Below are 12,696 nucleotides of genomic sequence, written 5' to 3'. Positions count from 1 at the left end.
AGTAAACACTATCACCATCCAAAAACATAAAAGCTGTGTTATACAAAATGTCTGTACTGCTCCTGTTTATTGAGATATTTATTTTAAGAACAGACTGTATATCAATGCAGAGACATTGTAAAATTGTCATATGACTTATCTATTTTTGTCTTTACACTTATCCTTAAGTTTTGAGTAACAGTCTCTTTAAAGATCAAATATAAAAGACTGCCTTACCTTGTTTTTTGTTGCAGAACCAGATATCCCGATAAAGCAGATTATGTTTTATTGCATACTGCTTCCTGTTGCATTATTTATTTATTTTTAATAATTAAATAAATAAAATGTGAAACTGGTTGTGTGCCCCAGAATGAAGCAGACACTGTTTCCTGCGTCTGAAATCTGTGCCATTATATACCATGCATTCATGACACTTTTCTGAGTACTGGAAGCTGAAGCTTGCAGTGTATGGTACTGTTAATAGGAAAAAACAGATATAGAAACAAAGTATCTAGGTTGATTATTGGTCAGAACACATCATTCCATGTTTCAGATTAGTTTTAAAAGAAAAACAAAACAGATGCGACATATGAAAAATTGGGAAATTAAAGTGTCTTTCTACAGTCCAAAGCCTAAGATGCACAAAATAGTCAAGGGGAGGAAACAGCTCTGTGTTTGATCTGGATCTACATAATAATGATGAGCTTCAGCAAATGCATGCAAGAACAACATTTAGCAATTTAAATTGTTTTTGCAGTGGTATAAAATATTTTGGTGGACAGCAGCAAAAGGTGCTAACTACGTTATTCTACAAGCTTTCTACTGTGCACCCAGAATGAATGCAGTATATTGCCCATGGGATATCCCATGCAAAAAACAAACACCAGAAAGTAAAAAAGTTGCAGATGATGTGTTTTTAAAACATTTAAGTAAAAATAGATTTTAAGCAGTTTGGTGCCTTAGAATATTGTTCTGTTATGCCGTACTGCTCAGAGGGGTGAAAACAGAATTTCAAGGGCAAATTCAGTTTTACCCCTTTAGCTCAGCTCTTACTACCACTAGAGATGCTTAGCCAGAATGAGGATCATGTCAGTTGTCTAGAAAAATATTCTAATAAAAACAGTGGTCTTTCGTTACAGATCAAGAAGATAAGCTGTAATGGCATGATTTTCACTTTTACTTGAGATAGATGCTTATTCTTTCAAAACTGCATGTGGACATAAGCTATGGAAGCAAGCTCAGGCTAAACACTGCATAAATGTGCATCAGCAACTGGTACCCCCACAAAAAAAAAGGACTCACCATATTGTTCCATCTGTATTGTCCATTTTCATTCTTTCTCATCCGTTAGGTTTGGAATTGACTGAGCCAAATTTTCCAGCTCATGGAACACAAACTCTCTAGGTTCTCCCTTATCCATAATGCACTAGCCCCTACAATACCTCATATCTTGTTTGCTGACTTTTAAGTCTATATAATATTTAACAAATATAGAGAGATGAGAGAACAGTATCTGGAGCTCAACTACAGGGACATTGATTCCTCTAGACTCTTGTAATCTTTCCAGAAGTCAAAATGGTAGGGGGTTGGAGGGAGGGAAGTTGAGGAAGAATGAAAATGGACAACACAGATGGAATGTTATGGTAAGTACATAAAAAGAAGTTAAATACTCACCATAACAGTTCCATCTGTGCTGTCCATTTTCATTTATCCTCAACAAATATGTTCGGTTCCAAGTATCGGAACCGACTCGGCCATTACTACAGCTCGCTCTAGGCAAAAATTCTCAAGCTTCACCCTTATTCAGAATGCTCCTCTCCCCAAATATCCCCAGCTACCTAAGACCTTGGGAGGACTCAAGGAAAGATATTTCTGAGCACCATAGAACCAAAAAGATGCTCTCATCCTGGAGACCATATCCAATTTGTAATGAGTGATAAAGATATTAGGAGTAGCCCAAGTTGCTGCTGCACAATCGTCATTCATGGAAGCCCTACACTGAAAAACTTCTGAAGTAGCAACAGCTCATGTTGAATGTGCCCTTAAAGGTCTAGGTAAACCGATTTTCTTCTTCTTCTAAACGAAATATACTCTCTGAGCCATCTGGCTAGCGTTACTTTGCTCACTGGTTGGCTAAATCTTGTTGATGAAAAAGACACAAATAATTGATCAGATTTTCTTATATTCTTGATTCTGTGTAGATAGATGCATAATTGTCTGTGGATATCTAGTAAATGCAAGCAGTATTCACCTTTGTTAGAGAAATTAGGAAAAAATACTGGCAATTGAATATACTGGTTAATGTCTGACTCTGACACAACCTTAAGTAAAAAAGGATGGATTCGTTCTTAATGAAACTCTGTCTTTGTAGAAAATCAGGTAAAGAAGGTCTACATAACAAGGCTTGTATTTCTGAAATTCTTCTGGCAGAAATTATTGCTACTAAGAAAATAGTCTTCTGGGACAAAAATATAGGTTACATTTAGCTGATGGTTCAAAGGGAGGCTGAAAAATGATCTGCAGTATTAAGTTTAAATTCCAAGGAGGAGTAGGATCTTTGTATGGTAGTTTTAACAAAAGTATTCCTTTTCAGAATGTTTTACAAATTTTATGAGAAGCCAAGGAGGATTCTCCAAAGCCATTGTGAAAATTAGAAATTGCTACTAACTGTATTTTTATGGTAGATTGAGAGGGCTCCCGTTTCAAAAAGTGAGGCTAAAAATTCTAGAATCTATCATTGGGCACTGAAAAAGGATCAACATTTTTGTGATGAGCACAAAAAGTAAATCTTCTTCATTTACTACCATGGAGCGTGTGTAGCTGATTTATGTGAAGCCAAATGAATATGGCGAACCAGAGAAGAAAGTGAAGGAAGCCTGGCTATTAATGGAACTGGAGAAACCAAGCTGTCAGCTTGAGATTTACAATGTTTGGATGAAGTAGTCCTTCTGGATGGGTTAGATCATCTGACACCCGGGTCCAGAATCAGATAAGGCCAAAGGAAGGGGAACCATATCTCCTGAGGCCAATAAGGTGCAATGAAGATTACTTTGCTCTTCAGCCTGATTGCTTTCTGTAGGAATTTTGGAATTAGAAGAACCAGGGGAAACAGCAGTCTGGAGGGCCAAGCATGCAGAATAGCATCTTTCGGGGACTCCCCAGAGGGGGGGATCAGGGCAAAGTACTTGCCGCATTTGTTGTTTTGGGGAGAGGCAAATATATCTCAGCAAGGCTGGCCCCACTGATGAAAAATATTTTCCATCACCATTGGATTGAGACACCACTCATGCAGCAGAAGAATACAGCTGCTTAGTTTGTCAGCTACCACACTGAAACTCCCCAGAATGTGCACTATCAGAAAGCGGTTGGAAGAGGTCATCCATTGCCATACTCTGAAAACTTCTTGACATAGGGGATAGGATTTTGTTCCTGTTTGCTGATGCATCAAACCACTGACGTATTGTCTGTTTGAATCAAAATTGCTCCCGAAGGAAGGACAGTCTGAAAGGCTTGCAGCGCTAAGAGCACTGCCCTTAACTCCAGGACACTGATATGCAAGTTGGCCTCTGCAAGGGACCAAGTGCTTTTGACAGTCTTTCCCAGATAATGCCCCCCACCCCATCTGGGAGAGGTCTGTGGTCACCATGGCTTTGGGCTGTAGTGGCAAAAAGGGATAGCCTAGAAGGACGTCTTTGGAGTGTATCCACCAAGCTAAATCTTTTCTGCAAAGAATGGTGATCAAGATCAGGTCCAACATGGATTGGTATAGTACTGAGCATTGAGACGCTAGCAACTGCTGTAATATTCTCATGTGATATCTTGCCAAGGTAACTCGGGTTATTATTGATGTCATGCAGCCTAGCACTTGAAAGGCTAAATGAATTGGTAACTTTTCTGTTGCTGATGATCTTCTGGGAATTTGCATTTTCTGTAGCCTCACAGGAGAAAGGGACGCTATGGAAGTTTGGGTATTTAGGAGCGCCCCTATGAATTCTAAGTTTTAAGCTGGGGTCAATTTTAATTTTTCTTAGTTTATAGTTATTCCTAGAAAGGAACAGACATGAAGTACCTGATCCCTTTCATGTAAGAATTGGTGCCTGGTTGGTGCGGTAATGAGCCAATCATCTAGATATGGAAACACTCGGAATCCTTGCAGTCTCAAATGAGCTGCTACTACTGCCATGCATTTGGTGAACACCCTGGAGGCTGTCGTAAGGCTAAAAGGCAGAGCTCTGAATTGGTAGTGACTGGCTCCCATCCGGAAGCGGAGAAACCTTCTGGATTAATTTGTCCATTTTTATATGGTGATACACATCCTCAAGATCTACTCAGTACATCTGGTTGTCTTTTTCCAAAAATGGAAGTTTGGACTGTACCATGACCATTCAGAATTTGGTTTTATGAACTGATTTGCTCAGTACACTCATATCCAAAACTGGTCTCCGGTCCCTATCTTTTTTTGGCAATAAAAAGAATCTTGAGTAAGTTCCGGATTCTATCTAGTCTGGTGGGACACCTTAGATGACTCTTTCTTCTAGCAGTTTTTGGATTTCTAGAACTGCTCTTTCCCTCTAACTGGGTTGAACACTGGGGATTTTTTTTTATACGGGGAGGAAGAGAAAAAGGAATTGAACAGCCTCTGTAAATGATCCTCTGCACCCACATATCAGAAGTTATCTGTAGCCAGGTAGCTTGGTCTTGGGGTAAGCGCCCCCAACTGCCTACAGGGGAAGACTATCGGCTCTCCATCCAGGAACACAATGGTAGGGTTTTCCTGGGAAAGAATCTGTGAAACCCTGATTCTGAGGGCCACCTCTGCCTTGTGGGTGTCATTTTCCATTAAAGTCCCCCCGTCCCTAGGGGAATTACCTCAATGTGTGTCCTGAAAAGGCCCTTGGGAATTTCTGAACTACATCTTTCCACTAGCTTTCTAGTTCCTAGAGAAGGATTGTTGGGGAATGGAAAAAATGCATGCCCACGGCAGAAAGGGTCTTTCCATCCTTTTCACAGCTGGATACAGTTTCTTTAACCTTTGAGCCAAAAGGGATGATCCATCAAAGGGTGCACTGACAAATGAAGACTTAAATGGCTCTGCAAAAATCACACAGGCGCATCCAGGTGTATCTCCTAATAGCAATGCCAGAACCCTCCCGTCTGATGGTCTCTTTGGCTGCATGACCAATGCTCCTCTTGAACAAGTTAGACACAGACTCTAGGGTAGCCAGCTGGGAAGGAACCTTATCTTGGACTTTCTCAGAAACAGATACTGCCAGGGTATCTGATAACTCTTGACCAGATCCCTTTGAAGCCTGGTGAAGTGTGCGAAAAACTTCAAAGGCCTTAAGGCAAAGGCTAATAATGTATAGACCTGCTTCCCAAATCTATCTGTCGCCTGAGACTCTCTACTGGGTGGATGGATAGGGGAGAACTCTTGTCAGCCAATTCCTTCTTTGTGGCTCCCACTACAACCGTGGCACCCACAGCTAGCCCTTTAGCTCAAAACTGTTTGTCTTTAGGAACAGACAGAATTTTATCAGGTCTCCTGGGGACAGGCTCTATAGTGTCAGGGGCCTTCCACGATCTGCTGAAGGATCACCTGGATGAGCTCATCAGCAGGCGGAATCACCCAAGAGTAGATTGTTGGGTGCAGAAAGCCTGCAGGTACACCAACTCCTCAGAAGAAGTGTTTTGGGACTTCTAGTCACCCCTCTGTTTCAGTATTTCCAGGATGTCTTGAAAGGAAACATCAACAGGGGTGACCTTGAGGATTCCTCTCCATCAAAGTCAGTGTCTTCGGTGTTTGATTCCTCCAGGGAATCCAAGTGTTTCCTCTTACATTTTTTTTCCTTCTTGGGAACCTTTTCAGTGTAGTGGTCTAGAGAGTTATCAGAAGAGGAAAGAACTGTTATCTGGGATTCCTGAGGTTTTGGCATCCACTGACCCAGCGGGAGTTCAGGTTGACTATCCAGACATGAGGAAGAAAGGGATACTTGCTCAGAGACAGAAGCAGTTGACTGACTGACTATGGTGGTTAAAGCTCTCTCCATTGCCTTGAAAGCTGGCCCTCCCTGAAGAGGGAAGGGAGCCTGGAACTGAGACAGATAGCCTTGGAACTGTGGTCACTCCCCGTTCTGAATAGAAAGCTCCCAAGACAGAAGCCAAACTGAACGTGCCGATGCCCCAAGGTGCAAAGAAGACTCCGAAAAAATAGGAGTCGACTCCTGCCCCTCAGGACAGACTCGGCCCCAAGAGGTCTCCAGATCCAAATGAACAGTAGACCTCAAAGCAAAAAATGGTTCCAAGGATATGGATTAATCCAGAGCCGATGCAGTTGGCACTTGGAGGCTCGGAACTGAAGACTCTAATGCTTCAGATGAAATCAGAGGAGGAAAAACTGAAAGGGTGAAGGAAGGTTTGGCTCCAACACCCGATGGGGCTGGAGTCAAGGCGGTACCAGACAATCCTCGCTCCCAGAATATTTTATTCACCAGCCTCTCCATGTCATCTTCAATTAAACTTTTGGTGGAATGCATAGACATGGGAGATGGTAATTTTGGTCTCTCCAAAAAAGGAGAAGATAATTTTCCAGGAAAAACATTCAATTGAAGGAGAACATGAAGTTCTTGAAAGAGTCACAATACTTGGTTCCTCAGTCTGTAAATTTGGTGCCAAAGAAGTTGGCAGCAAGTTAGACATTTGCAATGGTAATTTCTGTGTTGATACACTCAGTTCCACAGGACCCTTTGTGGCCAGTGCGTTAGGTGTGGAGGCAGTTGGTTCTAAAGATACTGACGGAACCGAAAATTCTGACCTTTTCAGAGGAGGTACCGACAGTCTAGGAGGCACTGACAGACTCCTTTTCTTAAGCTTGTCCAAAATTTTAGAGGGCAATGAAGAATGGGAAGACACAGCAGTCTTGCTCCTTGTTTTCTTTGGTCCAGATATAGCTTCACTGAAGGCTAGGGGTATCATACCTTTCAAGATTAGTTTATTTTTCCTTTCCACAAGTGCCCTGTGACTAAAACTATGACATATGGAACAGTCTTCTTGCAGATGAACAGGGCCAGGCAACTGACACATAACTGGTGAATACCAGACATTGGTATCTTGTGTCTGCACTTTTGGCATCATTTGAAACCAGATGGGACCTTTGGTTTATCTGCCATGGTGATGAACAAAAGGAAGTTGTCAGCAATGACAAAAAAAGCAGATAACTAAGACACTCGGACACAAACTCACATAGAAGAATCATCTCGCAACAGAAACACTCACTACCAAAACAACAGTGAACAGTAAAGCACTTTTTTTTTTTTACAGAAAGATAATTATGAAAATTAAGAGAAGGTAATGTCCATCAATGCTAATAGATGAGATTACACCAATATGTAAATAAAAAGAAAGGGAGAGGAAAAGTTCAAACAAGATGGAAATGACAGTGGGCAGGGTTTTAAAGGAAAGCGAACAGCAAAAAAAGTTACTAAGAGAATGAAAAAACAGGAAAAACTATTTTAAAATTTGCTTAGCTCGAGAGTGATGGTGAATATGTGTCAGGAAAAGTGGCAAATGAGATCTGAGGTATTTGGGAGAGGAGCATTCTTGAGAGTTTTTGGCCAGCATGAGCAGTAGTAATGGCAGGTGTATATTACATTATCAAAAAGCCATAATATCAAACAGCTTTTCATCGACCCATAAAAGTCGAACTCTCATAATAGTGAAAACCCAAATGAGAGAATTATTTTCCTGAGAAAGAAATCGCTAGCCTTACCATGAACTACACACTACTTTAAACATAAATGGGGTGACTTCACCCCCCCACACCCCCCAATGTGGGGGGCTGTTCCCCCCCAAACCCCCCTTACTAAATCTACCAACTCTGAGATCTCACTATAGTGGGGAAAAGGGCAACCTCACAAGGATGGTCAAGCAGTTTCTTTCCCAGGGAAAGAATTTGCTCATTTGGGTGTTCGCTATTATGAGAGTTTGACTTTTACAGGTCGATGAAAAGCTGTTCGATATTACAGTTTTTCGATAACGTAATATACACCCAGTAACAGCCAAGCCAGTTATGATACTTGGAAATGAACCCACTTGTCAAGGATAAAATAAAAATTTACATCATCAGATCTTTTTTTCCCCTTATGATGTCATTTTCATTTATTCCTCAACTGCTAGGACAGAGTCCCCAACTACCTAAATCCTGAGAGGATTCCAAGGAATGATATTCCTCAGCACCGCTAAGCTGAAGGCTGCTATTCCCCTAGAGGCCAGATCCAATTTGTAATGAGCAGTAAAGGTATGAGGGTTAGCCCAAGTTGCAAGATGCACAAATATCATTCAAGAAAAATCTGGATAAAAATACTGAAGAAGTTGCCACAGACCTGATAGAATGAGCTTTTTGGCAAAGACAAAAACATTTTTTTTGTAAACAAATGAAATACAATCAGTTAACCATTTTGCTACGGTTATTTTAGTAACTGGTTTGCCCAATTTTGTATCCAAAAAGAAAAGAAAATAACTGATATGATTTCCTGAAATTTTTGTCCTATGTAGATAAAAACTTAACTGTGAACAATTAAAAGGTGTAACATATAGGTTATTTGTTTACTAGGCTAATGACCACAAGGGCCTTTTAAGCCTAGTCATGCATCCCAAATCTCTGACAAGTTCTGATACCCTTGATAAGTGTAAGCATGGGCCTGAGAGATGAACCATTTATAGGCTACCTGTGTTCATTAGAGACATAGGTGCCAGACCAGGGATGAATTTCCAGTTTCCCATCCAACTGTCCAAGTTGCACTTGAATTGGGTTAGGGAGGAACTCTGCTTCATATGGATACGCTCCTCTGCTTGAAAATTTTGGAAAGAAAACTGAAAGGTTGATAGTCTGATTAATATTGGAATCTGACACCACCTTAGCAAACAAGGATGGGTTGATACGCAAGGATACCATATCCTTATGAAAAATCAAATGAGGAGGCTTAGAAGATGAAGCTTAATGTTCTGAGACTCTTCTAGCACATGTAATGGCCACTAAAAAGACAATCTTCCAGGATAAAAATTTTAGTTCACACTTTGCTGATGGTTCAAAGGGAGACTGGGTCCAATATTGTACAACCAAATTCAAATCCCACTGGGGAGTGGAATCTTTGAAAGGGGGTCCAAGAAGAAAGGTTCCCTTTATAAAGGCCTTACAAAGTTTGGAAGAAGCTAAAGATGAAATATTTATTCCAATGAGAAAATTAGAAATGGCAGCTAGTTGTACTATTTGCAGTTGAACTAGCACCTTTGTTAAAAGTTATAGCTAAAAGTTCAACAACTTTAGGTACTGGTGTTGAAAAAGGGTGAATGTCATTTTGCTGCACCTAAATAACAAACCTTTTCCATTTACTTCTGTAAATTTTTCTAGTTGAAGCTTTGTGGGAGGATAAAAGAATGTGGTGGACGAGGGACGAGAGTCTGGGCTGTCTTGCTGTCAAGACATGGAGAAACCATGAGGTCAATTTTTGGCTTAAGATCTCCAGGAGTATTATGTCTGTTGGAACTCTGCCAAGGACAGTCTCAAGCCTGGCTGCAAAAGAAGAGTGACCAGAACTCAGAAAGCAGGGAAACTAGGCAAGAAACTGCATGGAAATTCAAACAAACTCATTTATTCATGCTACCGCATCAACAGTAGGTGATGTACCAGCATTGGGGACCCAGGCTGTTGGTGAGAAGCTGGCTACTGGCCAAAAGATATTCATTACACTGAAGATAAAACACATATCGCCGTATGGAACGTTCGAACAGACCACCACATTGGCCAAAAGGAAATCATTACCAAGGAACTCATGAAATGCAAAATCTCAATCACTACAGTGTCAGTTATGACACACTAGATCTGGAACACTGACCCTCCAACCATTTACAGCCAGTGAAATGATGATGCTGTACTATTCTGGCAAAGAGAAATGAGAGGCTGGTGTCAGGTTTATGGCGGACAGCCACGCTGAAAGAAGCATAATCACTTTTCAACCATTATCAGACTGCCTGGCTGCTCTCACCATTGATGGTACCATCAAGATCTACATTCTGTGGCCATCTATGCACCAACCAAGACAAGTTCAGACCCAGCCACAGATAACTTCTACAACTAGCTCCAATACATGCTGGATTTGATCCCACAGACCGAGATCATCATCATCATTGGCAACACTGGCAAGGAGAGGTCCGGTTGGGAAGGAACAATGGGTAGATTTGCCCATGGGAATATGAATAACACCCTGTGCCTTCTGTCCTTTGCTGCATCAAATGAACTGATTGTGGGAAATAGCCATTTCCAGCATCCTTGCAAACACCAGCTGACATGGTGAAACCCATCAGGTGAGGACTCAGCCATATTAAACTACATCCTGATCAACTCCCGCTTCCAATCATCACTCAAGGATATCTGTGCTATGAGAGGACCTGACTGTGGCTCCAATCGTTATTTCTGTCAATGCTGTAGTGCTGCTTTGCTTACAGTGTGCAAAATGCAAGTCACTTCTGCCAGCCAGGCTACACTGGAAGCAACTGAGGGCCACTGCCTAAAAATAGGAGTTCCAGAATGCACTGTCACACCAGTTCACAACATTGGCCAAAATGGAGGATGTAAATGAGGCAGAAAAGCAGATATCAAACTCCATCATGGAATGTGCCAACTCACTATGCCCACCCATCCGCCACGAAATGCAGCCATGGATCTTACAGCCCAATAGAAACAGGTGAAGCTGGTCAACTAAGAATGATGCTGGCAGCTCAATCGAAAAAATTGCTAGAGGCTAAATGTAGAAAGGGAAGCGTACTGGAGCTAGGTGGCAGCTGACCTTCAGGAGGCTGCATCCAGACAAGTACTGCACCCTGTACAGTACCCTCAAATGACGGAGTGGGAAGACCAAACCCACCAGGGACAACATCAAAAAATTGGACGGGATATTCGTGCACTCACCTTGTGAAAGCCTGAAACGTTGGAAGGAATTCTTAAAAGAGCTTCACAACCGTGACCCACCTCATGGACCAATGGCCAATCACCACGTATTAATCTCGCTCAGGTGCAAATGAGTGATTCAAAGCCAACAGTCGAAGAGGTGAAATCAGCTATTAAAACACTAAGAAACGCCAAGGCAACAGGAGTAGATTAGGCCACTGTGGAAGCAATCAAGGCTGGAGGCAATATCCTGCTCCACCAACTCCATGCACTAATTGAGCTGCAATGGGTTATGGAACAGATACCATCCACATGGAAGAAGGCCATCATCATACCCATCCACAAGAAGGGGGACAACAGGGAATGCAAGAACTACCTCAGCATCAGTCTGCTGTCTATCAACAGCAAAGTCTTTATGAAGATCATACAATCCAGACTGCAGAAACACCAAGAGCAAACCAGCATGGAAGAACTGGCCAGATTCAGCCCAAACAAAGGATGCTGTAATCAAATCTTTGCCAACCATCAGCTAATGGAGGAAAGCATCCAGTGTGGACAACATAGAGTTATCATCTTCATCAATTTCAAGTCCATATTTGACTGTATCCACAGGCCTGCCCTGTGGAAGACACTGAAGACCTAGCATGTGCCGGAGAAAATAATCATACTCTTTCAAATACACAATGGTTCCAATGGTTCATCCAGCCAGGTGCACATTCGGAACAAACTGTCTGAAGAGCTTACCATATAGACTGGGGTCCATCAAAGGGATGTGGTCTCTCCACTGCTGTTCAGCACAGTGGTGGATGCCATCATAAGGAGAGTATTTGAAGGCAGGAGCAGAGTCCACTACGATGAAGCCCACCAGTGCTAGCATAATTTTTACATACAGTGATGTTGAGGCCACAGATATCCTCTATGACATTGCCCAGATTGCCCACTCGTATGGCCTATGAATAAATGTGGACAAGACCAAAGTGATGGCACCCAACAGGTTACAAGCCACTGTCCACCTTAGCGGTGTTTAGATCGAGCAAATGCAAGAATTCCAGTATCTGAGTTCACTGGTCCAGGAGAAGAAGTTAGCATCTACAGCTGAAGTCCACAGCAGGATTGGAAAAGCCACAGCAGCATTTGCCTCTCTCAAGTGGTGTCTATGGAAGAGGACAAACAATCTCTATCACCACCAAGATTTGCCTTTTCTGGGCAATGACCTTGCCAATTCTCCTTCATGGTTTGGAAATGTGGATCTTCCTAAAGCCAGACATGAACAAGCTTGAGGTTTCCAAATGCAATGCTTGCACCAAATCTTGGGAACCACACTTCGTGAATACATTAGAAATGAGAGCATCTAGTCCAAATGTGATCAGCAGCCAATGATCACCAAAGAGATCCAGAAAAGAAGGCTGTGCTGGTTTGGACACGTGTGCAGGATGGATACCTGAAGCTTGCCATACAGACTATTATGCAGACAGTGCCCCATGAACTGCAGAATTCATAAATCTGCACCAAAGAAGACGTGGGCTAAACAGGTTTAAGAGGACCTGAGAACCCGGTGACTCGACCTACAGGAGGGCAGAAACATTATCATGGACTGAACAGCATGGAAAGGCACTATAAAAGAAGTCCAGAATCCAGCAGCATACTGACCACCTCCTCTGGCCACCAGCTAGGGACAAAAGATGATGTCTGTCAGATAAGAGAGGAGGTCTGGAACTGGATCCAGAGTCCATGATGGTTAAAGCATATGAGTCCAAAGAAAGGGAAACCAAATC

This window comes from Protopterus annectens, chromosome 13.part0, assembly GCF_019279795.1.
Source record: "Protopterus annectens isolate FY-2018-M chromosome 13.part0, PAN1.0, whole genome shotgun sequence".
In the NCBI taxonomy this organism is placed as follows: domain Eukaryota; kingdom Metazoa; phylum Chordata; order Ceratodontiformes; family Protopteridae; genus Protopterus; species Protopterus annectens.
The sequence above is the reverse complement of the archived record's forward strand: the minus strand, read 5'-3'. Positions refer to the sequence as shown.